The 21,949-nt window shown below is 49.9% G+C and overlaps 1 long non-coding RNA gene across 2 annotated transcripts; it reads right to left on the reverse strand.

The window, feature by feature from the left end:
- Window positions 1–4,339: 4,339 nt before the first annotated feature.
- Window positions 4,340–21,631, reverse strand: LOC105274482. Of its 2 annotated transcripts, XR_893085.3 has the most exons (3): window positions 21,594–21,631; window positions 21,326–21,488; window positions 4,340–4,890 (listed from the first exon to the last, which is right to left on the reverse strand). It is a non-coding gene; the product is annotated as an uncharacterized LOC105274482 (long non-coding RNA). The 2 variants fall into 2 exon arrangements; XR_002192967.2 differs by lacking the exon at window positions 4,340–4,890 and having other exon boundaries at window positions 21,171–21,488.
- Between the last annotated feature and the right edge of the window lie 318 nt (window positions 21,632–21,949).

Below are 21,949 nucleotides of genomic sequence, written 5' to 3' on the forward strand. Positions count from 1 at the left end.
CTAAAAAGTCTAAAGAAGCGTGAGCAAGGAGAGGGTTCCTTTTAATCTCGAGACTACCGCGCCTCGTTTCCTTCTCGTCGAGTCAACGGTTCGACGAGCAGAGGTCCAGGCAGAGATAGCGATTTGCGAGGCGTTTCGCTGCGAGAGATGAGCGATAAAAATACGTAAACCTCCCTCATCAAAAGGATCTCGAATGCAATCTCCCCTTTCCCACCCCCGTCGTACACGATACGCTCCGTTCTTCGTGAGTCGTCTCGAGCGCGTCCGAATCTGTCATGTTGATGTGCATCGGGCGCGTTGGCGATGTGACCGCGATCGGCGGCGATGATGAAGACGATGATGATGATGATGATGATGGTGAGCATCTGAGCGCCTCGGGGCTGGCGGCACGTGCCGTGACCTTTGAGTGCCCCCGCCGCCGACACGTGGCCGGTGGCTTGGCGCGGTCCAGCGTGACGCAGTTCTCGTTCAGGTGCGAAAGCACTTATCGTGGCCTCGATATACCTGCCCACCGAGTGCGAACGTACGTTGCGAGGGTCAGGACTACGGTGGTCGTCGTCCTCGTCGCCGACGTCATCGTCGCCACCGCGTTGTCACCGTTGTCATTATCATATCGGCGCCGGCGATGCACCACGCGCGTAACGAGCGTTCGCGGATCGTCGAACCGAGAGGAGAGAGATCGCCCGTGTCGAATGTACGATGCGCGACCAGACGTTCAACCTGGTCACTCCGCTCGCAATTATCCGTCTCGATAATTCAAATTCTTAATCAGAGCAAAAACGTATTGCTTTCCATCTCTCGCGAATTTTCCAAGACGTATTTGCGAGCAGTGCGAGTAATCGGTGAACGTCAGCGCGTACCAGTCTCCATAGTCGGGTCGAACGTCTCCGCTCGGTCCAGGTCGCATCCTCATATTCCTTCGGTGTTTTATATATCTGTCTGTTTGTTCGTCTGCCTGTCCGTCTGTCTGTCTGTCTGACTGTCTGTAAAAGTGTTAAAGACTATACCGCAAGTTTAGGTGGTTAAATGTGTTTTCTTAATAAGAGCTAAGAGTCTCGTCTTCGAACATGGGCGTGCGTCTCCGTATACACGAACGATACTCGCCGCTCGAGGATTAGGAAGAGGATGATTGGGAGGGTGAGAGTGGACACGGCGAACTGAACAAAATTTGAGGCCGGTTTTCATCGCGAGTTTATATTCACGAGAAATCTATTTTTGCAATACTATCACCATTGTACAAGGCATCTCGACTGGTGGGAGCAAACCGTCGTCCACTCGCGCGAGTGTAATGCGCTCCGCAGCGCCTACTTCTTCTTCCATCGCCAACCTCGAGCGGTCTAAAGCGTATGCAAGTGTTTGTGACAGGCCCAGATTAGCCTTTTTCGTCGAGTCGCGAGGTCGTCGGTGGAAGATTCGTCTCGATGAGATTCGGAGAGGATATCGAAATTAGAGTCTCGCGAGGGCGTTTTTAATAAGAGATACCAGGAATCTCGTCTCTCGTCGAGCGCATGAGAAAGCTTCGTGCCGATCATCGCGCGACGAGTACATGATGAAAGGGCCCTTCTCGCGAGAGTACACGAGAGAAAAGAGGAGACGGAGAGAGACATGACGATGCGATTGCGAGTCGCTGAAACGCGATAGGCAATCCGAGAGATCCGGCATCGCGCGGATTTTCTTAATCCGGGCCTGTCCGCAGAGAATATGTGCTGTGCGAATCGTGCGAGTGTAGAGGCAGGTCAGGACCGGTAAAGCAGCAGTTGCCCCTCTATCGATCACTTCCGCGGGAGGCTTCTTGTACTTGGTACTCGTTAGAGGCGGCCATCTCTCTTTCCCGTCAAAGGGCGCAATGGTCCCCTCGCGCCCCGCAGAAAAGGATGATCAAAGCCGGGATTATGCGCCGAGAAAAAGTACGCTTGAATTAATCTGAATAATTATCTCGCGTTAACGACGCGCCGCGTCGTCGGGCCCCGTCGAAGCCGATTTCAATGCTCGCCTTTCTTGACTCTCGATTCGCGCTGCCGCACCGCGAAGAAACCGCGTCATCGACTTGTACACGCGCTGTCGTTTACTTTTCTTTTCTTCTCTGTATACTCGATATTATTATGGTCTGCCTGCCTCGTGACTCGCGCGTATTCGCTATTGAACTTGCATCGGCATTGCATTCTCGAGAGACGATACGTCGAGACAAACGTGTTCCAGGAGACGGTTAGTCGTTCGACCGTGCCGTCGCTAAAAAAATTGTTACTTAAGCGAAACTACGAGTGCATGGATGTACGTTTGCGTGTGAGAAAGAAAGAGAGAGAAAGAGGAAAGGAGAGGAAGATATGTATATCATACCGAATGACAGTAGGGATGCGCGACGAGCTTAAATATAATACGTACGCGAAACACTCGATATGTGTATGTGTATCCTACGAACATCAGATACTCTATACTCTATTCATGTGCGAATGATTACGGAGAGAAAGGGAGAGAGAAAGGGAGAGAGAAAGGGAAATAACACGGTTAATCCCAATCTATCAGGGTTTCACGTATATAATTAATGATATGACAGAGGATAAAAATTAAATAAAAGTGGATAAATTATATATAGATATATAAATATATAAAATATATATATATAAATAAATATGAAAATATATAAATATATATATACATACATACACTTACACCTATATATGTATATATATTATGAAATACATTATATTAATAAATAATATCATATTTAACGTGTGTTTCATCATTGATCTATCACTGTTTTTCCTGAAACTTCCTTCAGTATCTATGCATCAAATACTCGTCAAGAACTTCATTAATTAACATTTATTTCATAGTGTTTCTTTTTCATTTCAGAAATCTTACACGCGTAAACGTAAAAATATTTGCCTGATTCAAAGTTTCTTTGACTACCATGTAAGAATATCGATTTAAAAAAAATTAATGCATTTCTGCGGAATATCATGAATATTGACAACACGAATCACGGTGTTTTGACGAGAATTTCATCCTCGAGCGGCTCGATGGAGAGTCACTGGCAGGGGTGCAACAAACTCAGCCGACAGGGGGTCGAAGTACTCGGTACGCCGGTTCGTCTCCCGGATGGGTTGAGAGCCGTGGGCGCAGCGTGCTCGGTGCAACAAACGACGGCCAGACGGCGGGGGTTGCGGAATGATTGGGGGAGGACGAGACGATTGGAGGAAACGCGCGCGCGGGGGTAGTTTTCGGAGGGAGACGGAGAGTTTCGCTCTTCTCTCGCCGCGCCGTCTCTCTCTCGGTCTGTATGTTCGTACCCGGGCTTTTTCCTTCCTTTCGCATCTTTCCGCTGTCCCTCTTCCTCCACCTCCCCCCTCTTCCCGTCGGGGGTGCGTTTGTGTATGCGTTACCGTCGGTGGTGGCGCGAATCTCTGTCTGGTCTGGCAGCGGAGGTTTCGTCGTCATGACGACGAACCCAGGAAACCCAGCCACTCTCTCACACCCCATTTGGCTCTCTCTCTCTCTCTCTCTCTCTCTCTCTCTCTCTCTCTCTCTCGCGGTTCTCTTTCCATCCTCTCTCCTCTCTTCGTCTGCCTTCGTCTCTCTTTCTCTTACATATTCCTATATAGATGTGTTTAACGCATCCTTGTCTGTTCGCCCATCGGCACTCGTTCTAGCCTGTTCGCAAAAATATTCTTCCTTGCTCTTCGTTTCTCTCTTCCACCCTCTCTCTCTCTCTCTCGCTCTCTCCCTTCGCTTTGCAACCAATTCCCGCCTGCGGCTTCTACGCGCGCTTTCGCGCGCGCGTTTCCTGCCCGGCTCCATACACCCACCACATGCACGCCGCGCACGTACGTATGTGTGCGTGACTCTGCAGACTGCCGCCCGGTTCATCCACCTCCTCGATTCTGTCCCTGGCTGCTGCACACCATCCCCGTCTGCGAGGGTGGAGGCCCCGACCCTTCGCTACGCGCGATCCGCTCGAGCCGGCCCGAATCCGAGGACCCCGGAAACGAGTAGGTGAACTGCGACGCTCTCGAGTACGAGGAAATTGGTGGCACCGCGCGGCGCCGGCGACACGCAGACCGTATCATCCCCTCTAGCGAGGTCTGCTCTTGTCGCTATACAGGCCCCCAATTAATTCTATGCTCACCCCTTGAAGATTCTACGTCCATCGATCGTGGGTTCTACGTGCGCCCATGCGAGCGATACGTGCCGAGCAAGATGGCCGCCAATGCCCCGCAAACTTTGGCGCGCGGTAGCGCGATCCCTTTCCCAGTCGGGAAGGTATGACCTACCCCCACGTATCACGGATTCAAATCGCGCCTCCATTATCATGAATGAGCATCGGGATTGTTTCGTTTGTTTACAGGATCCAAATTCGAGCGCATCGCGGTTACGCCGGTTGCAATTTCCGAGCAGCGGTTTCGGCAGCCTATTTACGCACGGTTCTCCTGATAACTGGCAGACACGTCAGTGCGTATTGTTCCCCGAGCCCGTCTTGCTGTTTGTCGCGAGGGACACTACCATTGTTCCCGCACGTAATTGTTTCGGGGTAACTTTACTTTTTTCGATCCTTCCTCAACTTCCGGCTGTTCCTCCCCGGCGATGGTTTGTTTGCCCGCTTCCTCCAGCATCCGTTTCAACCCTCTCTATTTTTCACGTCTCTCTTTTCCACTGACGCGGCACACGTTGAAAAGAGGGTGGTCGCTCCATTTTGCGGATCCGCACCGAAAACCGCAGTCGTTCCGGGGGGATGGAAACCGGCGAGCGAGGGGCCTCGCCCTCCACCACGGGCCCTGCGGGGCCGAAATTGCTCAGGTACAGAGTTGATTACGCGGGAGTGGCAATTTTGAGTCGTAAATGGGGAGGCCTTTTAGGGGATGCTTTCTGGAATAACGTGTTTCTCTCCGCTATCTGTAACATGAAAACTGGATTAGATAACGCTAATAATAATAATAATAATAGACGCGTTTATCTCTGAAACTAACACAAGATGAATCTAAATACGAGTAAACTGTAAAATATAAAATATAAAACATCAAATATATAATGATGTAAAAAATAGATAGGCTCAGAATAAAGCTTAATCTTTGATAATATTACCCATATTTATATCATCAAGTTCTCATCCCGTCATATTCTCTTTTTGTTTTTATTGAACGTGTCCAGTTATAGCTAAATGCAATAATAAATAGCGATTTGACCCTCTCACATTCATTTTTACATTCGTGGCGAAATTCTTTGAGACTTTCCTCCTTCTTTCGAGCTACTTGCGATATCGATTAGCGAATTACTGGTAATTTCTATGCGAACGGCTGGACGGTTTGCTCGTAAATATCACGGCCGTCCACCGAGAGGGAGTTCCGACGAGAGAGGTAGAGGGTGACGGCGGCAGGGGGTGGTAGTACAGGAGGAGGAAGAGGACGGTAGGAGAGAGAACGCGACGTCGCACCGAACCCTCTGTAGCGGGCCCTCGTGAATTATTTCGTTCCCCACCCTGTCGACGTTGGTAGTTCAGGTGTATTCGGGATTAATTAGCGTGTGCGTGCACGCACGCGTAGCTTGGGTTGATCGGCGGTCACTAAGGGGAACGCTAATTGCAGATACGACTTTTTTAACGTGCACTTCCGTTCGGGGCAATCGTCACTCTCCGCCTCGTTTTCATAATTAATTGTGTACACGTGAGAGTTCTCTCTTTTCTTCTCCCGTTTCTTCGTCAAGAGTTCACCTCGCTGGCTCCGAAGATTAATCAGTACCATCTTCCAAGAACGTAGGGAATATCGCTTCTCCTTCGTAGTACAAATATTAGTCATAAGATTTCAACTAGGAATTTCCATCTCGATTCTGAGAGTACAGCCACCGGTCGAGGCACCAACAATAGGTTCGCGTAATCTGATAATCGATACGCGTGGGACGCGACTTATTTCGATCTCCTGGAAAACGAAATTGTCAAGAATTTGCTGGTTATCCTGAAAAATTACACTGTTTTCGTAGCTTCAGGTCTTCGCGGTATTTCCACCGGCAAGATTATACGCCTCATTCGCTCGCTGCTTAAATTACATGTGTAATTTCCCCCTTTGAAAATCTACCCTGTTCGCGCAAATATCATGTAACACAACTCGCGTACGGCTACCCTGCATGAGACGGAAATTCGCGATGTAGCAATCGTCGATATTACGCGTCGGAGTGAGACGTACAGGAGAAACGTACTCGCGAGAGCAAAAGAGCGACGAGAGAAAAGAGAGAGAGAGAGAGAGAGAGAATGGAAGAGAGAATGGGAGGAAAGAGAAGAGACGGTGCTGGATAAAGCAGGATGCCGCCATGGGTCTCGGTATCAGCACCCAGGCATTTGCTAGCATCCCTTCTTCCAACCCCTGCATCCTGGGCACCGCCGCCCTTTCACGTAATATCGTCTATCGTCAACCAGCAATCTTTTTCTTCAAGCCGTTTTCAAGCCGAAATGAGCGTACGCTTTTGTATCGACTTTTGCCGGTGTTATCACATTTGGTACTTGGAACATTTAATTAAAAAACGATGTTATCGCGATGTAAATTAACATTTCGTAGTTTTTCGTACATTGCTCGCGCATACGGTTAGTTAATTAATAATGTAATGAACGTAATTTAACCGTAGTCACGTAAGCGAAGAAGGAATGGATGGGAGTGTACGAGAGAGAGAGAGAGAGAGAGAGAGAGAGAGAGAGAGAGAGAGAGAGAGACAGAGGCAAAACGAATATGCGCCGAGCCTCTCCTTCGAAACGCAGTCGTTCTTCCAAGGTCCCTCGTTCGTGGAACATGGATCGGCACTACCCCTATATATTTCTAACCCTCGACCGTCGCAACGCCCCTCTCGTTCTCGTCCAAGGCTAGACTGCTAAATATTTCAGGCAGCAATTTCGACTCACAGATACAAATGCGCCGGCCGACAAGGACAGCGAAATTAATAGGTGTCGCGCGTAATGCCACGCATTTAATACCCTCATTGCGACTGCGCGTCTTCGAGGTCCCTCGCACGCGTTTTAAATTCCAAGAATTTATCTTACGCCGCCGTGTCCCTCGCACGTACATGTATATTCTCGCGGTAATAAACTGCACCGGCGGTGGTGATTTCCTAATGCGCCCTACCACCGAGAGAAGGATAAGAAGTAAAGCCAGGCAGAATAAATAGTGGAAGAAGAAGAAAAGTTTCGACGCTCGCGAAATGACAGAACTATCATTTCAGCTCAATTTCGCCCCGTAAGTGTCGAGTTTGTACTCACCCCGCGCTCTCGGGGCGGCGTTCTCTTATAAATCATTCACGACAATTTTTCTTACTGTCCGAGATACATAAGCTCATAGAACGAGAAAATTCCGTGGAGGATTTTATTCGGTGCCTGCTTTATCCGGCAGCGACAGCAGGGGCGCCGAAGAAAATAACAGGTCGAGCGAGCTGGCGCACTAGCGAGGGTTGCAGGGCGCTCCTTGTGCAGCGTGGGGTAGGGATAATAAGGAGCAGGTGGTGGCGCGTGCTCGCGTTCATATAGTCGTGCCACGTGGAACCGCTGGTGGGGCTGAAAGAGACGATGCGTGTGTCGGTACGAAGGGAAAGACGGCCAAAGGAGGTGCCGTAAGAAACGACGCGCTGGTCCACGATCCGTGCCGCCGTATGATGAGCTTTTTTGCTGCGGTCCGACCGAAAATTGAGTCGTGTGTGTGCGTGGAGAGAACGTGGCGTCGAACTTTCACGGCGTTTCCGCTGCAATTGCTTCGCCAAGAGAGCAGTCTTTGCGAGTCCGTCGCGTTGCATCGTCCTCGCGATGCAACAATTGCGAAGCTATTATCGCATCTCGTACAACAGTCCCTTAAGGGATAAGCTTAATACCTTTGATATCCTTTTTCAGTAGCTTTTGAGAACCTATCTTGTTGGATATCTGAATGATTTCTCCAACAAGCGAGTTTGGATAAAATATCATGCATGGACAGCCGCGTACGTTCCTTTTCTTCCATGTACGTGTTCACGCTTATAATCGTTTGTACGCACGGTGAAGCTCTTGTACAAACAATAACAACAAGCAGGATATGCGTGGCCGAAACGGCCATCCTGCGGAAAGACCGGCAACCGCCACGTGTCGGCCGGCGTGTCCCGTGCTGGATGCACACGCATCGCGCCGGGCCAACATGCTAATTATAATAATGAGAGGTGGATGGTATAATACAGGAGAAACGCAGCACCTGCTCGTTGCGGCACCCGCATGTGCTGCGCTGCCGAGGAAGGCGATGACCATCGCAACAACGGCGTGACGCGCGTCTTCCATCTTCGGCGTAGCGCCCTTCCGGCGCGCGACGGAGGACGAAGAGGAGAGGAGGCCAGGCGGCTCCTCTTCGGCCGCTCTCGAAACGGGTCGACCGGACGAAGGATGAAGGAGGAAGGGCAGGACAGGTGTCTTGCCGTCTGGCAGCTGCCTCCCACCTGGGACAGGTCGGCCGGACGCGCGAGTGCTGTTGTTGCTGTTTCTCGCTCGCGCGTTGCTTCCACCACGTGCGTACCGTGCGAGAGAATGCAATTACGCTTGTCGATCGCACGGTGTCACGATGCATTTCGGCGGCAGGTATATGCATTTCGCGTTTCGCGAATCCGGTAATTCGGCCGCACCATCTGGTCGACGCGAGGCGCCGTTCCTCAAGAACCAACGACACGCAGAAGACACTTTTCGCATTCTTTCTGCAATCTATTGATCCAGCGTTAATGTGTTGTATTCTGTTAGTTGAAAAATAATGTTTTGTAGGAATTAATAAAGGTACTAAGAATCATTTCAAATTGTAGCGTCGTTTTTTCCTTGACCCTTTCCCTCACGCAGGAATTTTTAGAATTTTTACTGAGATCGTTCGCGAAGAAGCAGGTGGGCACGGATTGAGGAGAAAGAGGAGGATAAGGAGGTGGGAGAACTGGCTCATAAAGAAGGTCAAGTCCGGTCGAACGAAATAACGCTCGTGCGCTTACCGTCGCGGATGATGGTAATCGGAATTTCGTTGTCGAGGAGGCCTTGTAATAAAGTTACATGCAATTTATTGGATGTAGCGTGTCAGGAAAAAAGCGAGTAGCAGCGAAGGATTTCATTAGCCGCATATACGAAGTGGGCAAACCCCAGTCGCAGCAATTTACGACTCGCAGCTTTTTTTCGCGTAAGCCTGCTCAGATGCACGCGCGCGATCATGATCGACAGTGTGCAACGATAGTATACAAGAGAATAACGATTAGGATCATTAGAATTCGATTTGTGCCAACTGGCTGGTCTCATCGTCATCGATCGCTTAGCTTTAAACGCGCTTTGATTATCCTCCTGCTCCTTTCTTCTCTCGATTATGAGGGTTGACCACGTCGCGGGATTAATTTCGGTCGATATCACGCGACGCCGAGTTCATCAGGAACGCGATGAATTCGAGGTCATCATCAATTTAACAGGCACCGCGAGACGGCTCTTCCGGTTTACGGTATTCCTGCGGCAGTAGTGTTCGTCGATCGATTCCCTAAATTCTCCATTCCGTTGGACTTGCCGAATGCGCGAACACCGCAAAACCAATCGTTTCGAATCACCCCGCCGCCGACAAGTGTTCCCCCCCCCCCCGGATCTACCCTTAGCGATACGCTGTTCCGATTTCACGGATTTCGACTTTGTCCCGAAACCTACAGACTTTTTCATTTGCAGCTCGGTGGTAGTTTTACGGCAGCGCGTTTTGCGGACCGCAAGATTCGATGGAAACGCTACCGAGACACGTGCCGCGATCGCGGATTTCCATTTTGATCGTTTGATTCCTTTCGCGAAGTTTATTGATTTATACACGCATCGATACACGCGCGCGCGCGTGCGTACACATAATGGGGTGCACGTTAAATATGCGTATATACGCGTCGTCGGTACACCACCTCCGCTTTCACGGGGATGAAATCGATACGAATCCACACGCGCGTATTGGCGCGTATCGACGAGCGCCGCTGCAACGAGAACCATTCGATGCGTGACTTCTCTTCCAGCGCGTATTAACTCGTTTCTCCGACAAGACTGGGGATGTCGAACAATCGCATACGGTGGTCCCAAATTAATCCTCCTCGCGGAGAAGTCTCTCCGGGCGCGCGTTGCTTGCGCAGTTACCGGACAATTCAATAAATCACCACCTATCTTTTTTTTTAGAAAACACAATAGTTGCGTATATTATTATTGCGGTACGGTAGAGTGCACCTAGAGAGGCGGAGATCGCTATCTGTATCTGCGCCGTGAAACAAATCGAGTTCCCCGAGCGCTTTTCCGCTCGCGCTCCGTGTTTCAGCGTGTTGCTGTCCTGAACTCGCGGCACTCGCCGTACCGTATCCTTGTCGTCGTTTACGTTGCTGCACTTGCTGGTGCGTCGGCATCGGACGAGATGGGAGTCTGGCACTTTTGTTGTCCTTTTGCTGCGCGAATATGACGCGCGCTTCGCGCACTTAGGCGGATGGAGATTTTTGCGCGCGTCCGTGCTGCATTCCCTTCGTTCTTCCTTCGTACGTGCATCGTCCGAGCTCTCCCCGTTCTATAATTCCCGTCAGGGATGCGAGAGAGAGAGAGAGAGAGAGAGAGGGAGGGAAGGAGGGAGAGGGAGGGAAGGAGGGAGAGGGAGGGAGGCAGGGAGGCTCGCGCGAGCGTCCCTCTTTGATACACCTATATCGGATATATGTTCCTACGTACTCCCATCTAATCTAATGTACTCCCTCGGTAATACTCCCGGTAACACGCCGAAGAGGAAAGTATGCGGGAGCAAACGCTCTCGTTTACACGCTCCGCGAAGGAAGAGACGCGCCGAAGCGCTATGTTGCCCGCGCGTAACTTCTTCATACCGCAGGCAATGCCAGGGCCGTTCGCGCGAGCGTTTTCGCGATGTAATTAAATATTCATGACGCTCCCGAACGCACTCATCAGGGCCCAAAGAGAGAGACAGAGGGGTAAAGAGCAGTGTATAGGGATAATGATTCTCCATTATTCATTTCTGCATTAATTCTTCGATGAAAATTCGATTAGAGACATTCTGTCCCCTCGTAATTCTCCGTAATTCTTTACGTTAAACGTCTTTTTTATCAGCCAGGCATACGGCGCTCCAATTTCATTAAAGCGTGTCGTTCACCGTCTTGCATGACGAACGCGCGATTCCGTGTCGCCGTGTCTCTCGTCTTGCGGGCGTACGAAGAACGCCACGTGCGTCCGTGTGTGCGTCAAAATGTGCATCCCGGCAGAAAAGAGCAACGTGGGTTTATCCGCCCTGTCGGATTACGTTCCGCGAATCACGGCGCCGCGCTTCTCCCGGTTCCACCGAGAGCGGATGACGGACGGCTAATGATAATATAATAATTATTATCGCCCGTGTAGCCGCGCATACACGGTGAGCAAGAGAGGATCATCCTCGGTACCCAGAAAGTCACGCCGACCGGCCGGCGCGCTCGCGCGCGCTCGGGTGTGGCCGCAATAATCATTTCACTGCAAGCAAGCAAATCATAGTGCCCGCGCATCGGCTCCCTTGACGCGCCGAATGAAACGGATGACTTAAGTGGTACCCCGCCGGTGCTACTAATCACTCACGAGTCAATTAAAGTTAACGTTACAAAGTTCCCTTATTTGAGACGGAATTTTATGCGATTGAAATCAGGTTCGCGCTAATTGCCATCAACTGGCTGTGGCCGCTCGGTTCATCGTCCGGCTACCTGCGCGAGTATAAGTTTTAGACCTCGCATTTTTCGAGGTGGACCTCCGTTCTCACTTCAGGGAGAGGCGGCGAACAAAGGCCACGGACGAAAACGGTACCCGCTGCGAAATTGTGGGCTTCTTGTTGCTCGACGCCGCGATGCACGGACTCGCCGCCACGGGAATTCTGATCGGCCCCCCGGCTATGGGGTCCTGCGGGCAACGCCGGCTCGAGAATCACCCGAGATTGCTCGGTCCCGCCGATCTCGAAACTTCACTTTCGCGTGCATAATACCCCTCGTGCATAGATTATAGCGCGGCAATTTGAAGGAACTCTTGCGAAGAATAACAATAATTCTCCATGCGTGTTGTATACGAGGGGAAATAAAATTTCTTCTCGAAATGAGGAGAAAACGCGTTTTTCTATTATAATTTGGTAATGGTGTATCAGTAATATTTAATAAAAATGTTGTCCAAGACAGGAGCGCTCTTTCTTTTTCTAGAGCTGGATTGCATGGGTTGGTCCGAGAGCAAAGCTGATCGATGCCTCGAGCGCAAGGTACTCGCGAAAAAGTCAGGTGCCGCGAGTGCTCGTCCTTGAAAAGCAGGCGCGGGCACGCGGTTGCAAGGTGGGCAGAGAAGTCCTCCACCGGGTGACTGGCGCAGGTCGTCTTTCTTTTGGCGTGGCGATGCAGTCGCGCGAAATGAACGATACGCGTGCATGTGTCTGTGCGTGTGCACGTGAGCACACACAGGCGCGGACCTGCATTCGTGTGTGCCGGTCCGAGTGTGCGAGAAAAGCGCATACACACCCATACCGGCGTGCCCGATGACTTCACCTGCACCGAGTACGTACGCTAGTTGCGTATCGACGTTGATGCGTATGTAGATCGAGCGTGCAGGCAGAAACGCAGATCGAGCATGCGAGGGGGATGCGAGGAGAGAAAGAGAGGAGGAGAGAGGCGGAAAGGGAAGGAAAATGGTAGCGGGAGAGGGAGAGAGGAGTAGAGACAGGTAGACCTCGAATGAGGAAGGAAGAGAGACGGGGGAGGGAGAATGCCTGGAAGGTTGGATCGTTCGCTGCCGGTAGCAACGACCCTGGATGCATCGACTCCTGGGGTTGTTCGGTAGTAAGGGGTGGCGGGTAGACGGAGAGGATGAGATGACAAGGGACGAAGGGAGACAGGTATAATCGACGGGAGGGTGTGTTGAGAAGCAAGGCGCGAAAGAGGGAGAGAGAGAGAGAGAGAGAGAAAGAGAAAAAGAGAGAGTGAGAGGGTGAGGGGCGAAAGGGAGAAAACGGGAGAGTCACCCTTTGTCTCGCGTCTTTCTCGCACTCATCCCTTAACCACGCCGCAACTCAAGATCTCTCCTTCTCCATCACCCCTGTTTCTGTCCCCGCTCTCCTTTCTCTCTTTCTCCACCGTCGTCATCCTCCCCTGCACTTCCCTTTCAGCTAGCCTCCCCTCTGCCGCCACGATCTCTTGCCGTCTCGCTCACCCTGACGGCTCTTCGGCTCTTCACGCTATTGATCCCGCAGCATCCACCGCGAAATAACGACGCACGCCCCTGTTTCTCTTGTTTCTCCCCCTTTATTTCTCTCTCTTCCTTTTTGGATATCTTTCTCTCTCTCTTTCTCTCATTCGGTCTGTTTGTTTCCTTTTCTTTTTCTCGCTTCCTCTCTCGACATTTCCGTCTTCTTTTCCCACCGAACGTGCCGATATATCCCGTAGGGGTGGAGGAAAAGACGTGGCGGCATTGGATACCTGCAACTGGATCCCATCGCGATTCTCTTTTAAGAGGAGTTTGTCTGCGCACATATTTTCCTGCGTGGCGCTTGGAAAACATTTAAAACGCTCGAAGCCGTGCCGATTATCATTAGATTTATTGAATACAATATCTTGTTCATTTACGCGATTAAAGTGGCAATCGATCAAAAATTTCCTTAACTGATTGATTTTGTTAGCCTGATTAAATTGGTCTAATAAGAAACGACGCGTTTTCCATTCTCCGGAGGGAAATTGAAAAATTCATCTGTTTCACGGAAGTTGACATTTTCCACGAATGCCTCACGACATTACGAAATTGCATTCTATAATTCACGTGGGAATTCATAATGGGAGACTTCGCAGAAGTGAAATGTAAATCCAACATTTAAATTATGCTGAAAAACTCGACTTGTACAGACAGTCGATTTCCGACCAGCCCGATTATTAACATGAGCAATTATTGCAAAATCCCGTCCCGGAAATTACCAGCGAATTATGCAGACAAAATACGTCAAAATAAAAAAAGATTTTAGTTTTGAGCGATTTGTGAATATCGAAAATTTGCTAATACAACGGAGGTACGTGTTTGCGGAAAATATCCAATATACCGTAAAGATAAAATCACACAGTGACAAAATTCCAATACGTCTGATGCAAATGTCCGGCTGTTAATTGGTGGCCCAGAATCCGTAAATGCCGTCCCGGGTCCACGACCGACGACGACACCTTCCTCACGGAGCTTATTATCTTCTCGTTGGGGGCCGGCGTTAAGAAACTCGACGATATTTCTCACTGGTTTCTCTCTTTCTCTCTCCTTCTCGTGTTGGCGACGATAATCGGCGGTAATTTCTTTCCGGCGATGCCGCGTCTATTCCTTTCCCCTCCCGGCCTTTTACTTTCTGGTTCCAGCCGATGGTTCTCCACGGAGACGGATGGTGCAGCGTATTTCTCGAGCGAGCCGGTTCCCGCCGGAGGAAGACGAATGCGAGAGCCGACGTTTCGTTTTCCGACAGGCAAGACGCCATCCGAGAGGGAAAAAATTATTTTCCGGAACGAATGTTCGAACATAGGTTGCGCGCGCGAGAATTTTCGAGGACCAGATGGAGACAAGGAGCATCAAGCTGATCGTGCGAAATTATTTTTGTCGTGCGCGCGGCTACCCTGGTTGCGCCCGTTAACAAATTAGCATAACAGGGTATCGACTCGACCCAACTCGATTTACCGAGTCAACCCCGTCGAAAACCCCCCGCTACGGCCGTCTCGAGTGCCTGCGGAGACCAGACATCGATGGGAGCCGACGTTGAATGTCGCGTAGTCTGCGACAAGAACTCGATTCCATAGGATATTAGCTTAGGTCTTAAAGGGTGCATCAACCTGTCTCGAGAACGACTTGGTCAAGCGGTTAATTGACATCGAATGATCGACGATGATGGAATCGGTGTAAATCTCGTCTCAATTATTGCGCAAACGCTACGCTTTTCTATTTCTTCGAGGGAGAGAAAAAGAGAGAGAAAAAGATCTTGTGCAGAAAAGTGCTTTTTATTATTAAAGAAATTACTCTGACATCGTTGCTGTTTTTATATCACGTAGCTTTCGCAATTCTCTGTCTGACTTATTGCTTCCATTACTTCTCGCCGACCGTGTTTTGCGACAGGGTTTCTAGGGGACTCGTTTCTCCAATATAATAATTTAATTGCCTTAAGCGGCGCATTTAAGCTGTATTTTTTATTCAACGAACACGAATATGGCACCATTTATTCGACGGAGAACGCTCGCGGTGGTTCGCGACGTTCTTTATTCTTTTCTTTTCGTGCTCGTAAATACGTGCTGTTACAGGACCCGCTTCTTTCTAAATCGCAACACGACGTCACGCAGTTTTACTTTCGAGCGAGTTTTTTGGCCGACCGACAAAAACCAACCCCTCCTCAGGGTCGAGGCGGGATCTCTTTTGAACTAAGGGGTTGAACAACCCCGAGTCGCGGCGCGGCACGGCGCGGTAGCGCTCTGCACGCATCTCCGCGACGTCCATATTTAAAATTTCGCACTGATTCGCGAACAGCGATATTTCCTTTTTGCGTCTTCTTGTTCTCCGCAAAGACGAATGGATGAATAAAATTAGTACGACAGATTAGAAAGAAAAATCTAATGCGACTTGTATAACTAGATTTAACACAGTCTAGCACCGTAAAGAGTAGACTCTCACAAAAGCCTCTTCATTAGTAAGACTTGTAGCAGAGAGCGCAAACATATACGTATACCGGACATAAATATGCTTCTTGCATTCGGCGCAGGTGTTTGTAAACGCTCAATCTACCGCTCAATCCCGTCAACAGCAGCAAGCGGCAGAAATTCCGTTACCGGAATCCCGGTTGCTCGCACAAGACACTCCGCGATGCGTAAACGGTGGTCCAGGTGATTTGTGAGAGGTGGATAATGGGTATCCCGGGCCGTGGTGCTGCTGCTGCTGCTGCTGCACCCTCATCGGCAGTACCGGGGTGGTGGCGACGGCGGCACCGGCGGCGGCAGCAGAAAGACAGACAGAGAGAACTACGAAGCGGAGGGACGAGAACGATGCGGGAAAGGGCGGTGAACGCTCTGGTCGGCGGGGCAGGAGGACGTCGAGGGTGGATCGTCGCAGGGCTGGTTGCAGGGACCGGCGGCGGCGGGCTTCTACGGTATAACCAGGAGTGTACCCACCTTGGTGCACCGAGGGGTGGTTTCCTCTCGGCTCGCTCGGGTCAGTGCCCTCCCGTAACATTGAACCGCCCCGCGGTGCAGTCAGGGCCGAACGAAGGGCGCGTGCGCCGCCGAACAACCCCCTCTGACATCTCGACGACGCGCACCACGTCCCGGCCAGGCCACCAACCCTCCAACCCGTCCTCCGCGCCCACCCTCGTCGTGCCAGCGTGGCGTACGCCCCTGTCGGCGTCTCGATGCTTTAATTTTTTCCACCCCTCCCGTCGCCCGCCAAGCACTTTCGTCCCCTCTGTGAATCCTCGTCGCTGCCTGCCAAAACATTCAACACCCCCTTCTTTTATCTTCGATCAGTAAGCACGATTATCCCTAAAATTGAGTCGCGGGACGCCACCGCGCGCGGATTTCGAATCGCATTCAAATCAGCGAGTCGTGAGGGATGCTGTGCCCGGACGTTGCACCTTGCTCCGTGGAGGAGATGGTATCCCCGCCCGGCCGCACGGCATGTAAAGAGGGATGACTCTGCTTCTCTCTCTCTGATAGCCGCGAGGATAAATATAACATTTTTATTGACGTGTTGATTAATGCAGGTAATTATAAGCAAACATCAAACTGTTTACTTGATCAATATTATATGTTCTTTTATGGAATTTCAACGTCATTAATTTTGCCTGATAATGCGATCAAGCTGGCTCATACTCTTACTGGGTTACATGAGCTACAATAGCGCGATATATGTACGTATATACTAACTAATGTATCTGCGCGAATCTTCGTAATGCTTTTAAAAAGCTCCGTAGAAGATGGAGCTGAAACCAACCCCGGCTGAATGCAACTCACAGCTGCAGCGAACGGCCACGTCGGGTATTCTATTAATTAAATGAGAGTCTGAATTTTCTCAGGCGTATGCCGGGCGGCGAGTTTGAAACTTCGGTAAAAGCCTCGATCGACGTTCCTGCGGGAAATCCGTTCGCATCGTCGCCGGTCGGGTTCGAGGGACTTTCGTGTGGTGCAACGAACCCTGCCCGATCACTTCGGGCGCCGACGCGCGTATATCGCCAGGGCACAAAAAGAGATGGTCGATTTCGACGAACGCTATCGATGCCAAACTAAACTGTAGGTAGACACGCTAACGTTAGAACGCCCGTGAATCTCGAGCGCTCAGAGCGCGGTGTGATTTAGGCGAATTTGAATACGTAATGATACACGGTCTAATGGCTCGGATCGGAGAGCGTATCCCGCTTGTCACGAGAGGACACAAGCTCAGACCGAGGACGATTAGGACGAACCAGATTGTTCGTCTGTGCCTCGTTGCTTTTTTTTATTTCAAGAGAACGCCCGCCGTGAAGTCGAGCGACAAAAACGAGCGGCAAATTGCACTCTAATTGATTAATGCACTGCCGATGGTGGTGCGACGCGGGCCGCAAAAATGAAATGAGATTGTTGTCGCGGGGAAAGTTTAATTGGAAACTGTGCCATCCGCGCGCGAATCATTTTATTTCATGCGCGTGGCGCATTGAAATCATCTCGAATAAACAGAATGTTGGCCGCGGTACACTTGGGGCCGCGGTTTGGCTCGAAAAGTTTGAAACTTCATTAGAATCAAGTGTTGTTCTCATTGCTCATGAATTTACACCAGCGAGACAGTGAGAAAGATAGAAAGAAAAAGAGAGAGAAAGAGAGAGAGAGAGAGGAGGAAGAGAGACTCGTGCAACTCCCCGACGACGGTGCACTGAACTCTCCCTCGATTGTTCCGCAAAGCGTTGACGTATCTTGAAGTGGAAAAAGGGGACGCATCGTACGGGGAATGCACGAGGGGCGTGAAATGGCCTCATTCCGCAGCCGGAGCCGCCGATGTGGTATATCGCTTCTTGCTTGCGAATGTTAGATACGGATGTTATACCGAGCCGTATTTGCTGGCGGTAACTTTTGCCAGCTGTCGCGGCGTTCTCCAGCATCGAGAGAAGCCCCCGGTGTCTCGTGCCACAGTCAACGATCAATTAAGCATACCGAGAGGTTGCGCTGAGGCACCGCTGAGATACGGCTCGCAATATTTTCGCGGTTCTAATTTTGCGAGAGAAGGGAGACCGTTACGACACGTTTCACGACGGAGTAAAAGGAATTTAATCGGCTTGGAATAATTCCATTTGCTTCCTCTTGCTTTTATGAAGATTGATCTTATTGCAGGAGTTTATTAAAGCGCACCTCAAGGAATCTGTGTCTGAAATAAAATGTGAGATTCACCAGAAATTTGCAGTTTAGCGAGCTTTGGCAGAAGTTATCGGCCCGATCTCGAGATGAGATTTCGCCGAAACCGACGAGATTCGTATATTATCTATTTTTTGGTGGTTGCTCGCGAATCGATACGCAGAATGAGGTGAGTGTTTCAGAAAAATGAGTCGCGACGGATGCTCTAGAGGTGTGTATAGGGCACTGCTACGGGTAAAGCGAAGACTGGAATAGTACCACATAAAGCATTCATGCGCGTTCGAGTCCTGGAATAGATAGCGTGTCATCATCGAACATTTGAATTCTTCGTTCTAACGCGATTTATCGTGTACAGTATCGCAGCGTCGTTTGCATCGCTTCTTTCAGGTCACCGCGAATATACAATATGATATTATAATCTCGACGGGGAGTAGTCCCTTTTCGTCAACATGGGTGTATCTGGCCGTATCGTATTTCGCGGGGGATAGGGCAAATCTCCGACCGCGCGGGACGCAGGCGAAATCGCATTTTCTTCAATCTCGCCGATCCGGATATCCCCTAAACAAATCGGATTTTGGCTTTCGAGCTTTTCCGGTGATGGCCGCAGGTATGAATAGGAAGATGCGTTCGCTTCTTTCTGTCTCCGTCTTTCACTCTGGCTATCGGTAATATGCACCCTGCGCCGAGCATCGCCCTATGCAAAACCCTTCCGTTCGTCCGCAACTGTCCTATACATATGTTCGCGGTTTGCGAGAGCTACGCGGGAAAACAGCTTGACTTGTGGGTCGCTGTTTTTCCTCCTTTTCATTCCCACGTGTATTACGTATCTCGATGCAAATGTGAAATGCTACCTCGCACCTTCTCAATAAACACAGTTACATAACATAGATGTAAATGCCACATGTCACATAACTATTACGTCTATGTTATGTAATTGCTACATTTGCGTTACTGGGTTTTTTCTTTCCTTCTCCGGCATCATCCGTTTTCAATTCCGATTATCGAACTCTGCCCGATTGTGATTTTTTCCTAAGGTTACGTCGCCGATTTTGTGGAAAATCCGCGAGCGCAAGAGGGTAGCCGCTCTCACGTGCACGCGGGGGAGTGGCGGTGGCGGTGGCAGCGGGTGGCAGTGCGCGCGAACGGGGTGGACGGGACGACAGGGGGATCGCCAACACCGTGCAACGAATGGAGATCGATTCCGAGTCTGGGTCAGGCGAGGGCGTTCACCCCCCGGTGCAGCCCGGGAGACACGGAACCCAGGGTCGTAGCTAGGCTATCACAGCAGGCGGGGTACTGGCCGGGGGTTGGTTGGAGTGCGCGGGAGTGAGGTGAGGGCACCGGCTCGGGACACTCCCTTCTGTTGGGTGCAATGTACGCTCGCTCTCCTCCGTGTCCAAAATCCGGACTGCTGCAGCCTCCGCAGCCCTGCAACGGAACCGAACGAGGATGACGCCCCCGTCGCGACCCCCAGAAGTTGACTCTTCCGAGTGATTTAACGGGGGCTCCACCGCAAGAGGACTTCGAGCCCGATCGAGGCTTCCGCACTCGGACGATCATAGATCTTCCGTTTATCTGAGATTACCTTCCTCTGAAATCACCCCTTTTCCAGTCTCGAGCGGTTCCAACTTTGTTGGAATTTCAACTTCGTTTTTGATTCGATTTCGTCTCCCAACTTGGGGACGAATGACGATGTTGCAGCTGCGGGTGCAACGCTGAACCGATACGCTACGAGGCTTTACTGTTATTAATAGCAAACTGCTCGATAACGACGAATATAATTAGCGTGAAAAAGCGATGTCATCCAACTGTTTTACTGATCTGTAGCCCATTACTGTATTACGGACACGCTAATTCAATTTATGCGCGTTATCTAGCTATTCCGAGTGATGAGATTTTCCGATGTCGTTCAACTTGTATCACGTCCGACTCGATATTCCTGATTGACTCGTAATGCGGCAGCATTACGCGCGTAATCCGTTAAATTTGTTTATCCGCAGGATCCCACGAGTTGGAGGAGTGACGTGAGCGTGTCCTTTGTATCTTCCGCTTTAACCTGGCTACCAGGAGCGAGTCCCAGGACGAGGTGAACGATCGACAGGGTGGTGGTACGTGACCTTTTGCGCGAAGGATAACGGCGGAGACGGGTGGGGTGGTGGTGGTGGTTTGCACTACGGTAACACGGGGGTGAATGCACGTAACGTCCAGGGGGCTTATTCTGCAACTTTTCGACGCATGCGTTTCGTATTCCGGAAATCTTCACAACGCGCGACGTCATCGTTGTCGCGTTGCACTTGCGTACTCTCTCTCCCCCCTCTCCCTCTCTCTCTTTCCCTCTGTCTCTCTTTCTCCGATTGTCTTTGATATTAACGGAAATCGCGTATAATTGCGACGCGTACGTTAAAACATTCTTCGAGCCCGCCCACCATCATGACACGATTGTGAAGTTGTTTCCAGCTTGCAACCTGTTATTTTGTGATAGATCATAAACTGAAAATGTCGGAGCCCCATTGTGGTTTGACTGTAATGGGTTCTGTTACATTAATGATTGAATTACTCAAAAAGTGGATAGCACGAATCGTGGAAACGCATCGCATTCAGAGACGCATGAACGTACATATGCACGTTACGCGAAATATGTTACTGTTTGGGTCAGCCCGCCTTTTGTAATATTTTCCGCTAATTTTGCAACAATGTAATACGTGGATTTTGGAAAACGATTTTATAATTACATGTACACATCTAAAAATCATTAGTACTGGATACAAATCTTTATGGGATGCTGCTTTGCCACATTATTAAAATATCTGAGATGGTGGGGTAGTTATTAAAATATATCTACAGAGGTGAATTTAATAAAACTGATTCCAGACTCTTTCATGATAAGATATGGCTAAATTTATAATATTATAAGTCGAGTTAGAACATTTGATTACAACACGTACACAGTACATGTAATTCTCTCGATTTATGCTTGCTGAAACAGACTTACCAGAAATAATGAGATTATCCGGTAAGACAATCTGAACTCCACTCTCAGTTCGTTCACTCTCAGTTCGCTCACCTCGTTTACTTTGTCATTTTTAGCATTTAACATCCGATGAAATTTCCCAAAAAAGTCTTATCTATTTAGATATATCGTTAAACTGTACAATCTGAAAAATAAAGTATATTTTTGCGCCATGAAGCAATTATATCACAAATGCTCCATTTTATTTATTAAATAACTTATGCAGTATGAAAATAAAACGTGAATTTACCGTTTCTTATACACAAAAATAAAGATATATCGGACTTGCTTGGAATTATATATTATTACTTCATTTTACGGGTAAAAAGCAGTGGAGGCTCGTAGCGGATGTTTCTGGAATTAAATCTTTGCGGCGGGACCGTGACAAGAAAATGCGACGCCTGTAGCATCGCGACCCGCTAACAGGAAGGCGCCTGCAGCAGACTGGCAACCCGGCAAACGGGGTGGAGGTGCCTGTAGACTGGCAACCCGCCATTAGACTTTTAACGTCGGTTTAACATTCTGCAGGCGCACGATCGTTGGACGGGTTGCCTGGAGGCAGGCGCCACAATTTCTCGTCGCGAAACTGAATGTAGTTCCAGGAAC

This window comes from Ooceraea biroi, chromosome 11 (assembly GCF_003672135.1).
Source record: "Ooceraea biroi isolate clonal line C1 chromosome 11, Obir_v5.4, whole genome shotgun sequence".
Classification (NCBI taxonomy): Eukaryota; Metazoa; Arthropoda; class Insecta; order Hymenoptera; family Formicidae; genus Ooceraea; species Ooceraea biroi.